The 18208-nt window shown below is 46.8% G+C and overlaps 1 protein-coding gene across 12 annotated transcripts in view; it reads left to right on the forward strand.

Moving 5' to 3' along the window:
- Positions 1-18208, forward strand: part of LOC135377295 (complexin-like) — a 495185-nt gene that overhangs the window by 352836 nt on the left and 124141 nt on the right. The window contains exon 1 of one of the 12 annotated variants that reach the window (XM_064609621.1): positions 2041-2096. The exons of the other annotated variants lie outside the window; for them this stretch is intronic. The gene's annotated coding sequence lies outside the window, so the exon portion shown is untranslated. Of the gene's footprint in view, positions 1-2040; positions 2097-18208 lie in introns of those variants that run through there. 12 annotated transcript variants of the gene reach the window in all.

Consider the following 18208-nt stretch of genomic DNA (forward strand, 5'->3'; position numbering starts at 1 on the left):
ATCAAGTTTGTTAAACTTGGAAGCCTCCGCGCTGACCGCCATAACCGAAACAGGTGGGGATCACGTGACCGGGCAACTAGGTGGGCGTGGCATTGCCAGGAGCGACCGCTAGAGGAGTTTCTTACCTCCACGAGGCATACGAATGGGATCGCAGCGCACGCGATTGTCTCCGAGCTCGTCTGTTTCGCGTTCGCCCCGCGATATACAAAGTGAAAAGTCCTCGGTAAATACGCCGCTTACCAGTGTAGAGTTCATGAGGCGACCATATCGCGAGAAACACTGTGTTCACACTTCTAACTGTACGAACACATCCGACGCTAACGCAGAAGTGGTGTTCCACAACCCGATCACACAGACCCTCTGCGACCTGCGGACGCCGTCCAACCCGCCCGTGGGTCGGTCGCCAAAGGCCGCTCCCTGATTGGCCTTGTCCGAGTGACGTTTTCTCCGATTTCCAGAGAGGGAATTTCGGCATACTCTCAACATCCGTCTTCTGCTCCTGCCATGCATTACATGAAATTGCACGGAAACTACTACACTTTTTCGCGTCGGATTTTCGGCGTTGTTGTCGGTATGAACGAGGAGTAAAACGACACTATAGTTTCGGAATCGACCGGGACGGATGCGATAGCCCCTTTTAAAGGTTGGCGAAAGGCAGGGCTTATACAGACACTCGCCGGTCTCACTCCCTATCTCACAACCATGTATATCCCGCATCAAAAGCAACATAAAAGAGAAAAAAAATAGTGTGGCTTCCCCACCACCGTTGTATACCCCCTGACCGATGCGACGTCCTCTGCCCCGCAGCGTCAAGCCGGCTTCCTTCCGCCGCCCTTCCATCGACGTCGATATGCGGGCACCTAATATATCGTCCCCGATAAGCCCTTTGATGGGTTACAGATATGCCGCATCTCGAATACCATCATCGCTCAAGACAGGGAAGAATCTACAAGTATGATGCGGTGTTTCGTTGACTGAGCGAATTTACTTGCGTGTTTCTTTAAATTTCAATGCGAACCAGATTGAATATGTATAACCGTAACGTAAACAGACTGAGCTTGAAAACAGCCTGACAAAATCGATATTTTTCTGGATGGAATCATAAATGGGATATCTAGGGGGGTGGGGGGTATATTCTTTTTCTAGCTTTAATTCTGGTGCTGACCGGCAGCTACATTCCCAGCTTATAATGAGCAAGATCAACAATTGCATGCCGTGACTAGTTCCAGTACATGAAAATGTGTATTTACACAGAGCAGCTCTCGTTGGCTTTGCTTTCGCACTGGACGCCTCGCCTAGTATAGGTGTACTGTACTGAAACGACCTGAAGCAGGCTTGGCTAGCCAACGTTGAGCCCCCACCTTGAGTCACATGTGGCTGTTTTACTTTGAGCGGATACTTGAAAGGGAACTGTTCCCTTTCAAGTACCGCTCAAATTAAAACTTGTCATTTTCGAAAGTTTAACCGTCACGTAGTGCGCGTAGAGATTGCATGGAACCTGAAAGCAGTTGTAGCGTTTACCTCTGGACACTCAATTTACCTGTGGCGCGATCGAGGGGTTCTGTGATATTGATTAAGTAGTGTGCAACGATTGTGTAAAGCCGCTGTGTCAATGCTACAGCAGACCTTCCAGAGGGTACAATCCGCCGTGAAATCGGCAGCATACAAACCCCTTCTTGCTTGTACTGTTTTTCATGTGTCTATACACCGCTAACACTCAAACGCATGATTCCGATGAGGACATTGTCACGAGGTCCGGTGGGAGCGCTCCGTTTGGTTAGCCACGCGAATGTCACAGGCGACTAATTCCGCGATATGTACTTTCGACCTGTGCGGTTCACCCGAAGCGTATCTCGGTATCTCGTAAGCAAGAACACCGAAGAGGTTGGACCGCCAATGCACACCTTGCGGCACGTGTGAACGAGAGATTGTGAAATGAGGTATTTGTATGCCCACGATGGCTTCTCGTAAGAGCCGTCCATCAGCTGCATGTCGGCGATGTTGCGCATGCGCGAGGAGCTCGCGCACCTGGCGACTTTAGCCAAATGCTCGCTCAGTTGTTTCGCCGTCGTTTCTGTCGACCCAGCGATTGTCAGGTGCGTCTTCATCTTGTACGGTCTTTTATTTATGTTGTATGCACACGTTGAACAAACAGCCGCGTGGACGTGCGCGAGAATATTTATGTGTACGCCATTGTCGCGGAGAAATGTTTGTGCGCAGTTTTGCAAAAGTGTATACATGTTTGAAACTTGATTCGTAGACTGCTTGAAGGTTAAACGACCTCGTCCGCGCTCTATGCTATATCTCTCTTTGTTCTCTGAGTTGCGCGACGACGCTGGAAATACGTACCCTATACATACATAATTGTATTTGCTTTCGTACGTGATTCCAGAAATAATTGTTGCCATTATAGTACGTACGGCCTCACTTTATTTTTTTCTAAATCGACCAACGTTGCACGTTTTTTCACAGCAATTTGCCTCTCCATGCACGAACTGCGTCTTCGGAGGACGATTTTCGGGAAACAACTGGGCACGCATTACATGCACATTCCTCTCTGATGCTGGTAACGATAGCGAGTTTGTGTCCGCGGTCTGCTATAAGCAGATAGAACTGGTAAAGGTAAATCCAAAGGCACCGGGAAGAATGCGAGCGGTGTGCACTCGAAAAAAAAAAAAAAACGCTTGGTCAGAACGAACTGGGGTCTTGAAAAGAGGCTGTGTATAACTTTGATCTCGATACGTGTCAAATGACCAAGAAACAGCACACTATAGTCACTGTATATAGTCCTCGAACGTGATATGTCTTTAATAAATGGCCAACTAGACAGCAGGGAGATCAATTAGTGCCCGTCCAGCTGCTTGGCGCGTAAATGGAATGACTGACACGTTGAGAACCTTCTCTGTTGACAGTAGGAGGCCCTTTTGTGGATATGTGCTCGAATAAGAAGCGTATCCTTCGCTGGTTGTGTTTCCAGAGTTGACAGAAATCAGCTTTGAGCCCCTTCTCCTGTATACACGAGGACAATCAATTTAGTGCTTTGTCGCAAATCAAGTGTGAAGAAACTGCTTGTTCCTATACAGCCTATAAGCACAAGTGTACGAACTTGGGGTACACTCTCAAAACGGAACTTCACCGCATAGCACGTAGTGCGCCAATCATTGCCGCGAACGATACGGTTATCTGTTTTGATTCGAGGAGAGCGGGAGGCGTACGCCTTTTTGTGGCAATTACCAAATATCCAAATTGTCACAAAAAGGCGTACGTCCCCCTCTCTCTTCGAATCAGAAGCGATAACCCTATCATTTCTTGGCAGTGCACTAAATGAGTTTCACCGCATAGCATGCTCCTAGCCAATCATAATCTCGAATTATATCGTTATCTGTCCGGATTTGTTGAAAACGGGAGGCGTACGCCTTTTTTGTGACACTTATGCTGTTCATAATTGTCACAAAAAAGCGTACGCCCCTCGTTTTCAGCGAATCAGGTCAGATAACGATATCATTCGAGATAATGGTTGGCTAGGAGCGTGCTGTGCGGTGAAGTTCATTTTTAAGATTGTGGTTAATTGGCGCACTGCGTGCTATGCGGTGAAGCTCTGATTTTAGAGTGTAGTTGGTATATTGAGATATTGTTGAATGCAGCAATAAACAACACAGGGAAGACACGCCCTCTTAGTCTTAGCCAACCATCATCCCGAATGACATCATTTTTCCCCTAAGAACGCGAAGCCCTTTTTGTGACACTTGTGCTAATTGTCACAAAAAGGCGTACGCTTTCCCCATATCATTCTGTGCAATGGTTGCCTTCATCACACTCGCAAAACACTAGGTAGCATGCTGGAGGCCAACCATTGTGAATTACTCTTCATTTGTAGAAAGGTCGTGGCGTGTCACACAAAGGCGTACGCCTCCCGTTTTTAACCAATCAAGGGACAGAACGGCATTCGGGATGGTGGTTGGCTAAGAGCGTGCCACGCGGTGAAGTTCTCGAGGAACCCGTTTCGAGGCAGTTCACTCTAAAAACAGAACTTCACTGCATAGCACGCTGTGCGCAAACCATTGTCACGAATGATAGGGTTATCGTCGCTTCTGATTCGAAGAGAGATGTGGGCGTACGCCTTTTTGTGGCAATTGGGATATATGGTAATTGCCACAAAAAAGCGTACGCCTCCCTCTCTCCTCGTATCAAAACAGATAACCGTATCGTTCGCGGCGATGATTGGCGCACTACGTGCTATGCGGTGAAGTTCTGTTTTTAGAGTGTTCCGTCCAACAGTACGAAAATATTTATCGTGCCAAAACAAAAAAGAAAGCAATGTAGTATTTTGGGGGCGTCTTAACAGTCCACTGCATGAAAGCTTGTGGCCATTAAAGGAAAGCTTCAGTGGTTTATATTTTTGTCGTTACACTCTTAAAAATGAACTTCACCGCATGGCACGCTCCTGGCCAACAATATTCTCGAATTATATCGGTATCTGCCCCGATTTGTTGAAAACGGGAGGCGTACGCCTTTTTTGTGACACTTATGCTGTTCATAATTGTCACAAAAAAAAGCGTACGCCTCCCGTTTCCAACAAATCAGGGCAGATAACGAGATCATTCGAGATGGTTGGCTAGGAGCGTGCTATGCGGTGAAGTTCATTTTTAAGAGTGCAGAAGATACGAAAACATGCTTGTTTATGAAAAAATGGCTAGGAAGCAAGCGAGCTGGTGAAGATGATGCATAATGTAAAAAACCCCGAGACTAGGGAACACGAAGGGACAGACACAAACACGAAGTCTCAATTGAGACTTCGTGTTTGTGTCTGTCCCTTCGTGTTCCCTAGTCTCGGGGTTTTTTACATTATGCTTGTTTGTTTGTTTTTTGTTTAGTGGTACACAAAATATCAGGAACACACTTGAGATAAGAGAACCTGAGCGGGAACCCTGTTAAACGGTCCCGCAAGAAAACACGTTCTCCAAATACATCTTATGAGGGAGAGGCATTGCAAAGGCAGCAGCCCACACATAATGATACAAGGAAATATACGCAGGTGAATACATAGAATATATGCACAAAGGGTGTAGGTTGCTACAATGAAGTAATGGATATGTGATTGAACTACATAAAGAGATTAATGCCGCTGTTGAAAGTGTATGTGACGGGACAGAGGAGAGGAGACACACCAGGTGCGTGTGTGTGTGTGTGTACGCGCTTACTCCAATTTCCAGTCATATATACCAACTATATAGCCCAATATTCTGCGTCGATTGATGTTGAAAGCACCTGCGAGACACACGAGGACGAAACGCACAACACTGTATTGTTGGTTGATCGACAGTAAGCGGTCCATAGAAATCCTAAGGAGCGCGCTCGCCTTATGATTTCTATGTAGCGCTCCGTGTTTTGTGTTTTGTCCACACTCTTAAAAATGAACTTCACCGCATAGCACGCTCCTAGCCAACCATCATCTCAAATGATGTCGTTATCTGCCCTGATTTGTTTGAAACGGGAGGCGTACGCCTTTTTTTTTTTGTTGTGACAAGTATGCGTAAGTGTCACAAAAAAAGGCGTACGCCTCCCGTTTCCAACAAATCAGGGCAGATAACGATATCATTAGAGATGACGGTTGGCTAGGAGCGTGCTGTGCGGTGAAGTTCATTTTAAAGAGTCCACGTGCATCATGGACAGAAGATACGAAGACGTGTGTAATTACGATTAATAGTCCATGAGCCGCACCGTTAAAAATGAACTTCACCACATAGCACGCTCCTAGCCAACCATCACCCCGAATGACAACGTTCTCGCCCTAGATTTGTTGAAATGAAAACGGGAGGCGGAGCCTATTTTGTGCCATTATGCACGGCACAGAATAGGCTCCGCCTCTCGTTTTCAACAAATCAGGGGCGATAACGTTGTCATTCGGGGTGACGGTTGGCTAGGAGCGTGCTATGTGGTGAAGTTCATTTCTTAGAGTGCAGCATGAATTACACAGCCCTACACTCCGGACCCCAACCAAACAAGCACTGTCTCGTGTGTTCTTATTTTACTTACGATCGCGGTGCAAGATGTTACACACTCTAAGAAAAAAATGTGTGAAAAGGTCAACATAGCGTCTGATAAAGGGTGTGTAACAGGGTGGCAAAAGCAATTATCATACATATACCCAAATTGCTACAAAAAGGCGTACGCCCCCCCCTCGCTCACCGAATCAGAAGCGGTAACCCTACACTCTTAAAATTGAACTTCACCGCATAGCACGCTCCTAACCAACCATCATCTCGAATGATATCGTTATCTGCCCTGATTTGTTGAAAACGAGAGGCGTACGCCTTTTTGTGACACTTATGCTGTTCATAATTGTCACAGAAATGGCGTACGCCTCCCGTTTTCAACAAATAAGGGCATATAACGATATCATTCGAAATGATGGTTGGCTAGGAGCGTGCTATGCGGTGAAGTTCATTTTTAAGAGTGTATCATTCGTGGGAGAGAGTGAGGTAGCAGGTAGAACTTTGCAATATATGCGACAACTATTACCTCCTAAAGGGTGTAACTGCTCCACCTTTGTTTTTCTGAGAGTGCGGTTAAATTCCCAAGTAATTATTTCCAATTGAATTTTCTACCCAGCGCTTTCGCACCTGTGACGTCACTGTTCGCGGCTTCCGGTTTCCGTTCCTCTAAGCAATGAAGCCACCGATTCCCCCAAACAAAAGTACGTTTTACAGCGTGAGCTCGCGATTCCAATGAACTACAGGTGGCGCCCCGAAACTTCCAAGATGGCGGTCGTATGGAGGTCTCCCGAGCAAAGCGAGCGTACACTCTAAAAACAGAACTTCACCGCATAGCACGCTGTGCGCCAACCCGTGACACGAATGATAGGATTATCACTTCTGATTCGAAGAGAGAGGAGGGCGTACGCCTTTTTGTGTCAATTATCATATATCCAAATTGCCACAAAAAGGCGGACTTCCCCCTCTGTCTTCGAATCAGTAGCGATCACCCTATCATTCGTGGCAATGGTTGGCGCACAGCGTGCTATGCGGTGAAGTTCATTTTTAAGAGTGTAGGGAATGCAGTGTCGACCGAATTATGTTCATCTGTTTCAGTTTTTAATACCCACAAATTGACGTGTTTCATGAAAACGGAATTAAGTTTGTCTGCTGGTCATCTCGTACTGTGCAGCTCAACTCAGAGAAGTATGCGGACAGTTTCCGTCGTCAGAGTTTGTTTACATATACGTCGGGAGTCGGGCGAGCAAAGGAGGCATTTCAGAATCTAAGAAGGCAAAGCAGGGATTAGTTGCTGAGAAGTGTGACATATAGCGTGTGTTTTGGAATGTGGATTAGTAGTCTGCAAGCTAATACCATGTTTGAGTTTCTCCTCCGGTACTCCAGTGGTACTTACATTGCAAGGGAACAACAGCTCCGTTGGAAATGTAGTGTCTCTAGGAATTAGATACTTTTTGTCGGAAGTTTGAGACACGAGTAATCATTAAAAAAATGTAATGCATAAGTTAACGCTCACATGCACTCTTAAAAATAAACTTCGCCGCATAGCACGCTCCTTGCCAACCACCATCTCGAATGGTATCGTTCTCGCCTCTGATTTGTTGAAAACGGGGGGCGTACGCCTTTTTTGTGACAATTATGAACAGCATAAGTGTCACAAACAAGGCGTACGCCTCCCGTTTTCAACCAATCAGGGCAGATAACGATATCATTCGAGCATCAAACAGCATGATGCTGTTTTTTGGCCACCCCTATGTAACTCTGACTTGTATTGAAATAAAGATGAATTGAATTGAATTGAATTGTGGTTGACTAGGAGCGTGCTATGCGGTGAAGTTCATTTCTAAGAGTGTGAGCATTTACAAGAGAACACTTCTTTGTTTGGTGTGGTGATGACAAAACGTGTTCATATGACGTTGGCTCTATTGCCTCCTATTAAAGTTGCAACAACTATTGCTTAAAGGTGCAACAACAACTTTACTGTGAGATGATGAATGGGGAGCTTCATCACCAGGGGGCGATACTCTACCCCATTGCTGGTGGTGATGTGGGGAATGAAATAATGAGCCCCTTCACAATAAGGATCAAAGTCCTATGGTATCCAGGAAGGTGAAGAGAGCTTTTATGGCAAGAGCGTTGGTGGGCTGGATTCGGCTAGGGACCAAGCAATTTTGTGAGAGAGAGGGGACGAGAGTCTAGCTCGTTAAAGGGGCACAAAACAGGTCGAGAACATTCTCCAATTATTATGCTCAATGAAAGAATGTAGCTCACGATATCCAAATATGAAATTCTTTTGCTTCTAGCGAGCGTCTTTAACACGAAACTGCCATTCAAAGAGCGTAATCTGCGTGAGTCTCTCCTTATCCCTGGAACCGGGTCACGTCACCACATTCCAACGTATAGCAACACCAAATACTAGGCGCTGAACAGTGGCGTCGGAACTATTTTTCCAGTGGGGGAGCGAAAAAAAGTGCTACCATATACATCATCATCATAACTTATTTTCCTTGAGGGCTCATGCTGGCGTTATACAGGGTTGCTACACAAACTGTAAACGTGCTCCAGGCAAACGACATCTGCATATTTGTACAGTAGATCTAAAATAGCATTGCAGAAGTATTGTAATGAAATAGCGCTTGGTGATGGGCTAGTTGGTATGAGTTCAGTGCGTCCGGCTTTTTTATTTCTGCGCAGTGCCTAGACCTCTATGACAAGTAATATGTAAGGAACTTCGGGGACTTGTCACCGGCAACCGTCGTCGCGGCATGTACGCGTGCCGCGACTGGAAGCGAATATTGTCCGATCCGCAAGCCTTCTGCGGAGAAACCACAATTTCCTGGGGCGGTCTGGAGCTCAGCAAGAATGTGTCCCTTTGACACCCAGCTCTTTGACTGGGTGTCACGCTGTGGTTATCAGTCCAGGGCGACTCAATAGGAAAAGCCGGGTAAATGACAACAGCGGGTAGTTTTGGACGTCAGTACGGTGGAAAGTGAGGAGCCAGCAATCCGGTTAACAGCTAGAATATTTTACTATGACAAGTGAACATATACATAATATGAAGACAACAAACAAGCTGCGATACATATCTCTTACCAGAGGTGTGGGCTTCTCCGATGTCTATGGCGTTTGATAATCATGTAACGCTGCTACAGGCGACAACTTGATGGCGCTCCCTCGACGTTGCCGTTGGAATCCGACACGTGAACACAACACCGGTGCGACGTTTCGTCTCAGTCAATCGCACTTATTGTCATACTACAGGTCTCACACGCCAGCTCAAAGTGGGCACCCTGGCCACAACCGACTGAAATCTGTGGCTGCACCTGGCAAACCGCCCCTATAGCAACCTTCAACCGGGCGGTATCTTTGTATCCTTATTTCCCCCAGATGCCTTGTGTCTTGCGTGCCTTTCGCGATTCCCGTTTGCGCCTCTACCCCCCACCCCCACCCCGTGGATTGAGTCTGGTAATGCTCGCGCCTCCCGCACACACACACACACAAATAGAGAGACGATGATGAGATGGGGCTGATGCCGGCCAGCAGGCTGGGCGCTGCCCCAGTGCCACGGTACACGCGCCTCCCGGTACACGCTTTCGGACTGATTTATTGCACTTCAAAACCTCGACAGTGCGCTTCGTACCACAAACCTTGCCATGGTCAACTCCAGAACCCTGTGAACCTGACACCTTTTGTATGTAGCTCTTCTCAAACGGTCTCCGCACAGTGACAGTGGTACGCTCTCTGTTTATTGCTCTCTAAATTTATGGCCGCCGAAAGAACACATGCACGGGTCTCTCCGTTACACCGTAGAAGAATACGACGCTGGGCTGACACTGGGGGAGCCGTGCTCTCCCATTCGTAAATGTGGGGGAGCCGTAGCTCCCCCTGCTCCTCCTGTTCCGGCGCCCCTGGCGCTGAAGGTGGGGGAAATTTCTGTCTCCTAGCCAATGACGGACCCCGCCAGGACAAGCTACAGCTCGCGAGGGAACCGGTTGCGGGAACATCGCTGTGACCTCGCGGAGCAATGCAGCACTGAAAACGTAGTGCACGCGTGAAGTAGAATATTGAGGGGTTTTGTACGGTTTGAACTGGCTATCTTGGATTGGACAAGTGGGAATATGTTTTTAATTGACCTCACTTCTCGATATTATAAAAAATATAAGTGCCTCGCATTCTAAATGGCTGATGATGCGCGACGTCAAAACGACGTGTCGTTCTTGTCGCCAGGACATCGCAGGGCGGGGCATGAGGGCGAAAGAGTGCAGCGAATATTCAGTCGGTTTGGAGCCATTATTTACTTTTTTGAGACAACAATTTCTTGAAAACGTTCACCGTCGGCAACGTATCACGGTGCATTTAAAAAAAGTGCGCCTCGTATACCTGTTTATTGTCCCTATAAGGGATCTGGAGAGTACGGTTCGGGAAGGTGTGGGCAATGGAGAAGAATGTGCTCTAGATCTTCTACAGCACCGCAGTGACTGCATTGGGGAGAGTCAACTTGTCTGAAGCGGTAACGCCACTGCGCTGTAAAAGCCACATCGAGGCGCATTCGATGATGCAGAACTCTGTGACTGTATGTCAAAGGTATACGTGAACGATGCATATTTTGAGAACCCTTGGCACACAGGCGTATGTATATCTGACACCTTTGTCTTAACACAATACATGTGCGACTATTTAACGCGTCATATGCTGCGCGGCGAACATATGAGCGCATGCAAGAGATGCTCTGGCAAAGTGAAGTGTTCGTTTTTGGCACTGCTCTTGGTATTCGCATAAAATTTGCTGCGATATTTTTATCTTTGCGAGACATTCGTTGATATGTGTGCGGCACCCGACAGAAGCTTTCTCTCCCAGAGACCATCCATTGTGAATGCTTGCGTCTACGCCGCATTAGTACGGTGATATTGTTTACTTTGCCTGAGGTCTGAAAATGCATACGTGTCAACGCGACAAATAAATGCCGGTTCCTCGTTCTGTATTACAAAGGTTAATATTAATATAAAATCGTGGTGACAGAGTTGATCGGGAAACTCGTGCGATGGATCGATACATGGGACTTCCGTTCCGTTCTTCTTGATTAGGAAACTATTAAGAGAAAGCGTGGGGTATTTCCAAAAGGCTGAGTAAAAATTAGTAGTGCTCTTTTCGATTTCGATACATTCTTTGTTGCCGGTATTATGTCCATAACCAAGAGAAACGTGTACCGCCGTACCGCTTCCCCACTTGCAGCTTTTCCAAATAGCCACCAGGTGCCACCCGTGCTCTTTGTGCACGCATTGCATCCTGGGCGTTTGCTGAGCGGGGGAACGAAGAATAATCCTTCACATTTCGCTTTCGCTCATCTTGACACGTCGTGGACAATGGACCGGTAGGGAAGAAATCGGAACAGTTTCGAGGTCAAACTCCCACAGTTCAAATCGACGCTAAGCACTCTGGGATTTTCTGAACTCGTCTATTAGAGGCAGACCCACCCGAGATCGACGTCCGCGAAAACGCGCGTTACCTGTCCCCCACACAGTGTAGTCCAAGCGTTCGAGAAGCGGAAATACCCAATAAGCTCAACTGCCGTTTCTCGCTCGCGTTTTGCTGTAGCAGATGAAACTTGGTATTCGCCTCTCCAGCAGGCTGCTCGCCACCTACACCTAACAGAAGCACTCAATGAATGATAGTAACAGCAGACGACAGGTATACTTCGCGCTGACCCGAAACTGCCGCAACTTCCCTTCGTGTGCTGTGGAGTGTGCCGGCTTACAGAACTCAAACAGCAACAGAACTGCTCAATTTCGCGGTGCAAAACTGCTGCGGAGAAGAATATTCAATGTCGGGAAGAGAAAGAGGAAAAAAATACTATCAAAGGAGCGGCGTGAACGAAAACAACGAAGACAGCAGGAAACCACGCTCGAGTTATGTTGTCTGGACAATTTTTGAAGCATGTCTCGTGGAAGAAGGCATGAAGCAGGGCGATTTGTTCATCGGCAATCATTCTTTTCTGCGCCGTCTTGAAGACGACGCGAGCGCCTCTATAGGTAGTTGGAGAGGCGAATACGGAATGGAAATGCTCCTTGATCTGGCCTCGTGCTCCGTTTATTGTGAACGGCACGCCGCTTTATGTAACATCCACAAAACCTTGGCCGTGAAGCGGTCCACAAATTCGATCTTGACGTTAAACGATCGAAAATTTATTCCGCTATCACGTATTAAAATTTCACGGGCCTATCCTTATTTGCGTTAGGGCTATCGGTCGAGATCTGGACGCGTGCACTTTTACACCGTCAACTGAAAACGCCCGTCACGTGACCCCGCAGAGTGTAATCCAACCAGCAATACAAAGCATTTTCAACTCATACTCGTAAGATAAAACATTTTCGAAAAGAATAGGCTCATCCATCACACCAAGTGTGCGAAAACATGAGTTGAAAGAGCGGAGAGACCGGACTGGTGGCGGGCGAGACAGCGTATGTATAATGCGAGGGGTGAAGGCACGACGGGGAGCGGCTGATAAACTGTGGTGTCGCCACATGTTTTGCATTTTAGTCCACATCGTTACTGTTATGTAACCGCCTGTATATACACATCGGCAACATTGTAATGAACGTTGTTCATCTGCTACAGTACATTTTGGCAATGACCGATTTGGCCCTGCGTGGCATTTTGCGTTCTTCTGATGACGCCATGAGCTACGGAAGCCTTTCATCCGTGCCCTTTGTCCCGCCTTTTTTTTTATTTTTTACATATAAACATATATCCCCCCCCCCCGATCCCTGCCGCCATTTTTGGAATCCCTACACTCTTAGAAATGAACTTCACCACATAGCACGCTCCTAACCAACCATCACCCCGAATGACAACGTTCTCGCCCCTGATTTGTTGAAAACGGGAGGAGGAGCCTATTTTGTGGCCATTATGCACGGCACAAAATAGGCTCCTCCTCCCTTTTTCAACAAATCTAGAACGAGAACGTTGTCATTCGGGGTGATGGTTGGTTAGGAGCGTGCTATGTGGTGAAGTTCATTTTTAAGAGTGTAGGCAAGCATTATATGGCACCAAGATGGCGCTGGGAGGGCGTTCTGCGGCAAGTGCTCTAAGGCTTTTCAGGGAAGGCAGTAGTTTATTTATTGAGCTAGTGAGTGTCAACGAAGTTTTCATTGCAAGTCCCTGAATGTGGTCCCGTGGAGTACGAATTTTTGATGCGCGACGGTATACCAGCACCTACAAATGTGAATATTGTGCCCGACAACGTGTTGCAAAAAATACTAGGCCTAAAATGCAAGATGATGGGCGTGGTTTTCATGGCAAACAGGGATGCATCTTCGACTGCAGTAGAGACGCACAATGATCCTGATGCTGTTGAAGAAGGCCATTGAAGAAGTAAAGGACTTCAAGACTGAATGTCATGCGCTGAGATCAGAACTACGATTATCCCAGTGTGAGCCGGAAAATTCATCGAATCGGGTTGACTGCCGCAACGATCCTGACACTCCCGAGTACCTATACGTACAGGCTTTCGTTCGTTGCAGTAAAGACAAGAGGCCCGTCCAACCGCAGACCAATTTGAGCCATGTAGTGCGAGCACGTGGCACAGATGCATTTTGACACGAACGCCCACAGACGAAGAAGGTTTCACCTTGGTTAAGAAGACGCAAACCTGCGATGAAATCTGGTACAGCAAAGAACTGCGACATCTCGGTTGCTGCCAAACGTGCCATCATGCGTAGTCTGTTTGTGACGTGTTTGGCGCCTGGACCAACGAGGCAATGAAACACGGAGACGAAACAATGAAACCAACGAGGCAGATGCTATAGCGCTTATCGGACCTGTGGTGGGTGATAATCCAGATAGTTCCGTGGTGCGTACGAAGCTGAAATCTAGGTATGCAACATATTCATCATTCTGCCTTTCTGTTGATGTTGAACTATATGACGAGGTAAATGATTCAGACGTGTGGCCGGAAGGATGTGTATTTAGGCAGTTTTATGGAAGGTTGGAAGGAGAACGACACGCAACACTGCCAGGCCTGAGTGATCTACATGGTAGCGAAGGGAACGAGCATTAATTTATACCACCAGAATGTACAGCTTGGGACAAAAGTTTACGGAACACGGCATCGGCGTATTTGTTCATCCGAGCGGTCTCCTGCAAGCTGTCAGGAAGAGATCGAATAAGAAACGGGTGACTGGCTATTCTATCCATCTCGTAGTGTGCATGTCCGCTCCTGTTTGCTGATGGTGTTTCGTTCCAATGGAGAAATGTGACACCCCGGTGTTCCGTAAACTTTTGTCCCAAGCTGTACGTGGTCCGCGTACAAAAACGAACCAACTTCGGGAGAGTCTGCAACTTACAAGTATGATATGGTATGTTTGACAGAACCTTGGCTATGGGATGGCGTATGTAGTTGGGAAATATTTACCTCAAACTCTTCAGTGTTTCGCGCAGATCGCGACTATAGCAGTAGCGGCTGTAGGTTCGGAGGTGGTGTGCTTATAGCCGTGGACAGAGCCATGCAGGCGTCATGACTTGGAGACTTACGATGAATGTGTGTGGCTACAGATTGACTATGCGAATAGGATATCTTATGTTATTGGCAATTACTATTTTTAGCCTCGCTCTAATATATATATAAAACACATGGAAGAGCTGGGGACACTGCTGGACGTGTGACGCGACCACGTTATTATCTTTGGTGACTTGAATCTACCTGGTGTACACTCTAAGAAAAAAATGAGTACTTTTATTCCTTTTGGGGACCAAATGCCTTGCCACAAAAAATAGTCCCTTTCGGGAGTAAATGCACGGGAGTAAATGAGTGTCGCAGAGTGTAAACTGCATTTCCCTCGCAGTTGAAAGAGTCCCAAGTACATAATTCGTGTACATGCATGAAAATACTTTGAAGCAAACCGTCAACCGTGATATATCGCGTGATATAAAATCTTGCGCCATACATAGGGCACAATTTGCGAAGAAAGATGTGCTAACTTTTCTTACACTGTGTGGTTGGAATATTGCTGCGTTGTCTGAGTTATGCAGCCTGATGCCGCTCTTATTGGCCAAGGGCACATATTTACGTAGACTGTTGCATTCAGGAGACCATGCGCGAAGTTTAGTGACGATTTGCAGTCCTGGGGAGTAAATGTCGGGACTAAATGTCGGATAAGGGAGCTAAAATGGGGAGTAATTACAGACTAGGGCAGTAGAAGCTGCAATTACTCCCCGTTTTACTCCTTTTTTTTTTCTTAGAGTGTAGAGTGGCACCCGGGTGTATGCAGCACTGCTTTGGTGGTCAATCAATTGAACCTGAATGTGAATAGAGCCAACAATGTGCTTGTGATTTCCAATGACAGCTTCCTCAGTGAGCGAGCCCGCTGGTGCGAATCAATAAATGCCGTTGGATGTCACGGCAATGCCCAACTACCTCATCAGATAGTATCAACAAATCACAAGGCACCCTAGAAACACTTCACAAATAAAATATGCTTTTCCCTTCTACCTCCATTATCATCTGTTATGTTCTGCATGGCCACTGCTTTCTACTTTCTTTATTGCATGCCACAACTTTGCATTACAAATATATAAAAAAAATAAAAATAAACCGTTGCTAGTTCTGGAATTTTCCCCACGTAATCACTAACCTCCTTATCTTTCGCTATGCTTGCCAATTCTTGCCTGTTGTCCCGTTTCGTCCACGTGTTGGTGAACCTTCCATTTTTCTGTAACCGGTCTGTAGCCTAGATCACTACGTTCACATAATCCCCTCCACACTCTAACAAAGCAGCCATTCACTCCGGCCGTAAAACCCCGTACGGAACCTTTCTTCCCTCCGGGCTGTTGACCCACAATTCGCATGAACCTTTAAACACGTCACACCTAACCCTTTAAATACCATGCCAATGATGAGGACGGTGCCCAGAAGAAGAACAGTCTCTGTTCGAAATATCGGCGGCTTCTGTCCTGAGGCAACTCTTTCCTACATTCTACCGGTTCGCTGGATTTCTACCCATCTACCTCATCAGATGTGCTACCAGTACAGTAGTGGGGATTACATGGCATTGTACCGCCGTTTTGAGAACACTGATTGGTCTCTAGTCTGTTGGTCTATAGTGACTGTCCTAATGATGCACATTTTGTTGATATCGTCTTGGGTGGTATGCAAAGGTATATACCTGCCTCTCTACCCCTAAGTAGTAAGTACCCATCTTGGTTTTCAAGGGAACTCAAAACGTGCTGGCGTAAAAAAACTTGACAGGAAATTTCGAAAACCTGGTCTTGGATACTGGTATGAAAAGTTCAAAGCTTATCCAACTTTGTGCAAAGATCTTTATGATCATGATTATACAATGTATGTCAGGATTACGGCGGCAAGCCTGAGATCCCAACCTGTCTTTCTGGCGGTACTGTAAAACACTAACCAAATCGTCACACCCAAATATTATTTCGCGCAATGATGGACGTTACTGTACTGACCCCAGTGAGCTAGCTGTTGCCTTTAAGGACCAGTTTTGTTCAACGCTGCCCTCTAATGTTCACGATTATACAGGGTCGTTGACTGTCTTTGAATGCAACTCAGACGCTTTGAATGTACGCGACTTGGGTGACGATGCGTCAGCTCGGCATCTCTTGCAACACGCTCGTGACTACGGCTCACGTCTCCCCCACCGCACACGCCCTGCCTGCCATCGCCCATTTCCTCGACGCTCCGGTACTCGTGGGCCCACCAGCGACCGCCGAGTGACAAGTGACATTCCTGCGCCATGCCTCTTGTCGCCCTGTCTCTCTACCCGCTCCGCGTCTGAGGTGGGAAGTACTGTGGTGGCCATCGATGATGAGGACGATGTGCCCCTGCTGCCACGTCGTCAGTTCTACACTCTAAGAAAAAAAGGAGTAAAACGGGGAGTAATTGCAGCTTCTACTCCCCTAGTCTGCAATTACTCCCCATTTTAGTCCCCTAACCCAACATTTAGTCCCGACATTTACTCCTCAGGACTGCAAATTGTCGCTAAACTTCGCGAATGGTCTCCTGAATGCGACAGTCTACGTAAATGTGTGCCCGTGGTCAATTTGAACGACATAAGGCTGTATAACTCAGACAACGTAACAATTTTCCAGCCACAGAGAGTATACTAAGAAACAGTTAGCGCATCTTTCTTCGCAAATTGTGCCCTAGTGTGGCGCAAGATTTTATATCACTCGATATATCACGGTTGACGGTTTGCTTCAAAGTATTTTCATGCATGCGCACCAATTATGTACCTGGGACTCTTACAACAGCGCGTGAAATGCGGTCTTCACTCTGTGACATTCATTTACTCCCGTGCATTTACTCTCGAAAGGGACTATTTTTTGTGGCAATGCAATTACTCCCCAAAAGGAGTAAAAGTACTCCTTTTTTTCTTAGAGTGTACCGGCACCGTCCTAGCGTGAGGCCACTCACGTCTGCCCGCTGGGACATTCCATCATCGCCGGTCGGGACTCGTGTAGAGGAACACGAACTCCTCTACACCCTTCTACACTCTAAGAAAAAAAAAAAGGAGTAATTTTACTCCTTTTGGGGGCTAAATGCACTGCCACAAAAAATAGTCCCTATCGGGAGTAAATGCATGGGAGTAAATGAATGTCACAGACTGAAGACTGCATTTCGCGCTCTGTTCTAACAGTGCCATAGTACGTAATTCGTGTGCATGCACGAAAATACTTTTAATTAAACCGTCAAACGTGATATATCGAGTGATATAAAATCTTGCGCCATACATAGGGTACAATTTTCGAAGCAAGAAGCGCCAACTTTGTATTACCCCGTGTGGGTAGAAAATTAGCTAAGTTGGCAGAGATATACAGCCTAGGCCATCAAATTGACCAAGAGCACATATTTACGTGGACTACTGCTGCATTCGGAAGACCACTTGCGAAGTTCGGTGACAGTTTGCAGTCCTGGGGAGTAAATGTCGGGGTTAGGGGATTATATAATGGGGAGTAATTGCAGTCTAAGGTAGTAGAAGCTGCGATTACTCCCCATTCTACTCATTTTTTTTTTCTTAGAGTGCACCGGAATTGTAGCAGTGGCGACAGCAAAATTCGAAAAACAGAGGCAACAGAGCCCTTTAAAATGGGGGAACGCCCCTGTATCACGGTGCCAAAGACACATAAGCGACGGCGTATGTTATGTCCTTCTACTGGGATAAAAAGCGGTAGCAGAGCCCTTTAAAATGGGGAACACCCCT

Source organism: Ornithodoros turicata, chromosome 1 (genome assembly GCF_037126465.1).
Source record: "Ornithodoros turicata isolate Travis chromosome 1, ASM3712646v1, whole genome shotgun sequence".
In the NCBI taxonomy this organism is placed as follows: domain Eukaryota; kingdom Metazoa; phylum Arthropoda; class Arachnida; order Ixodida; family Argasidae; genus Ornithodoros; species Ornithodoros turicata.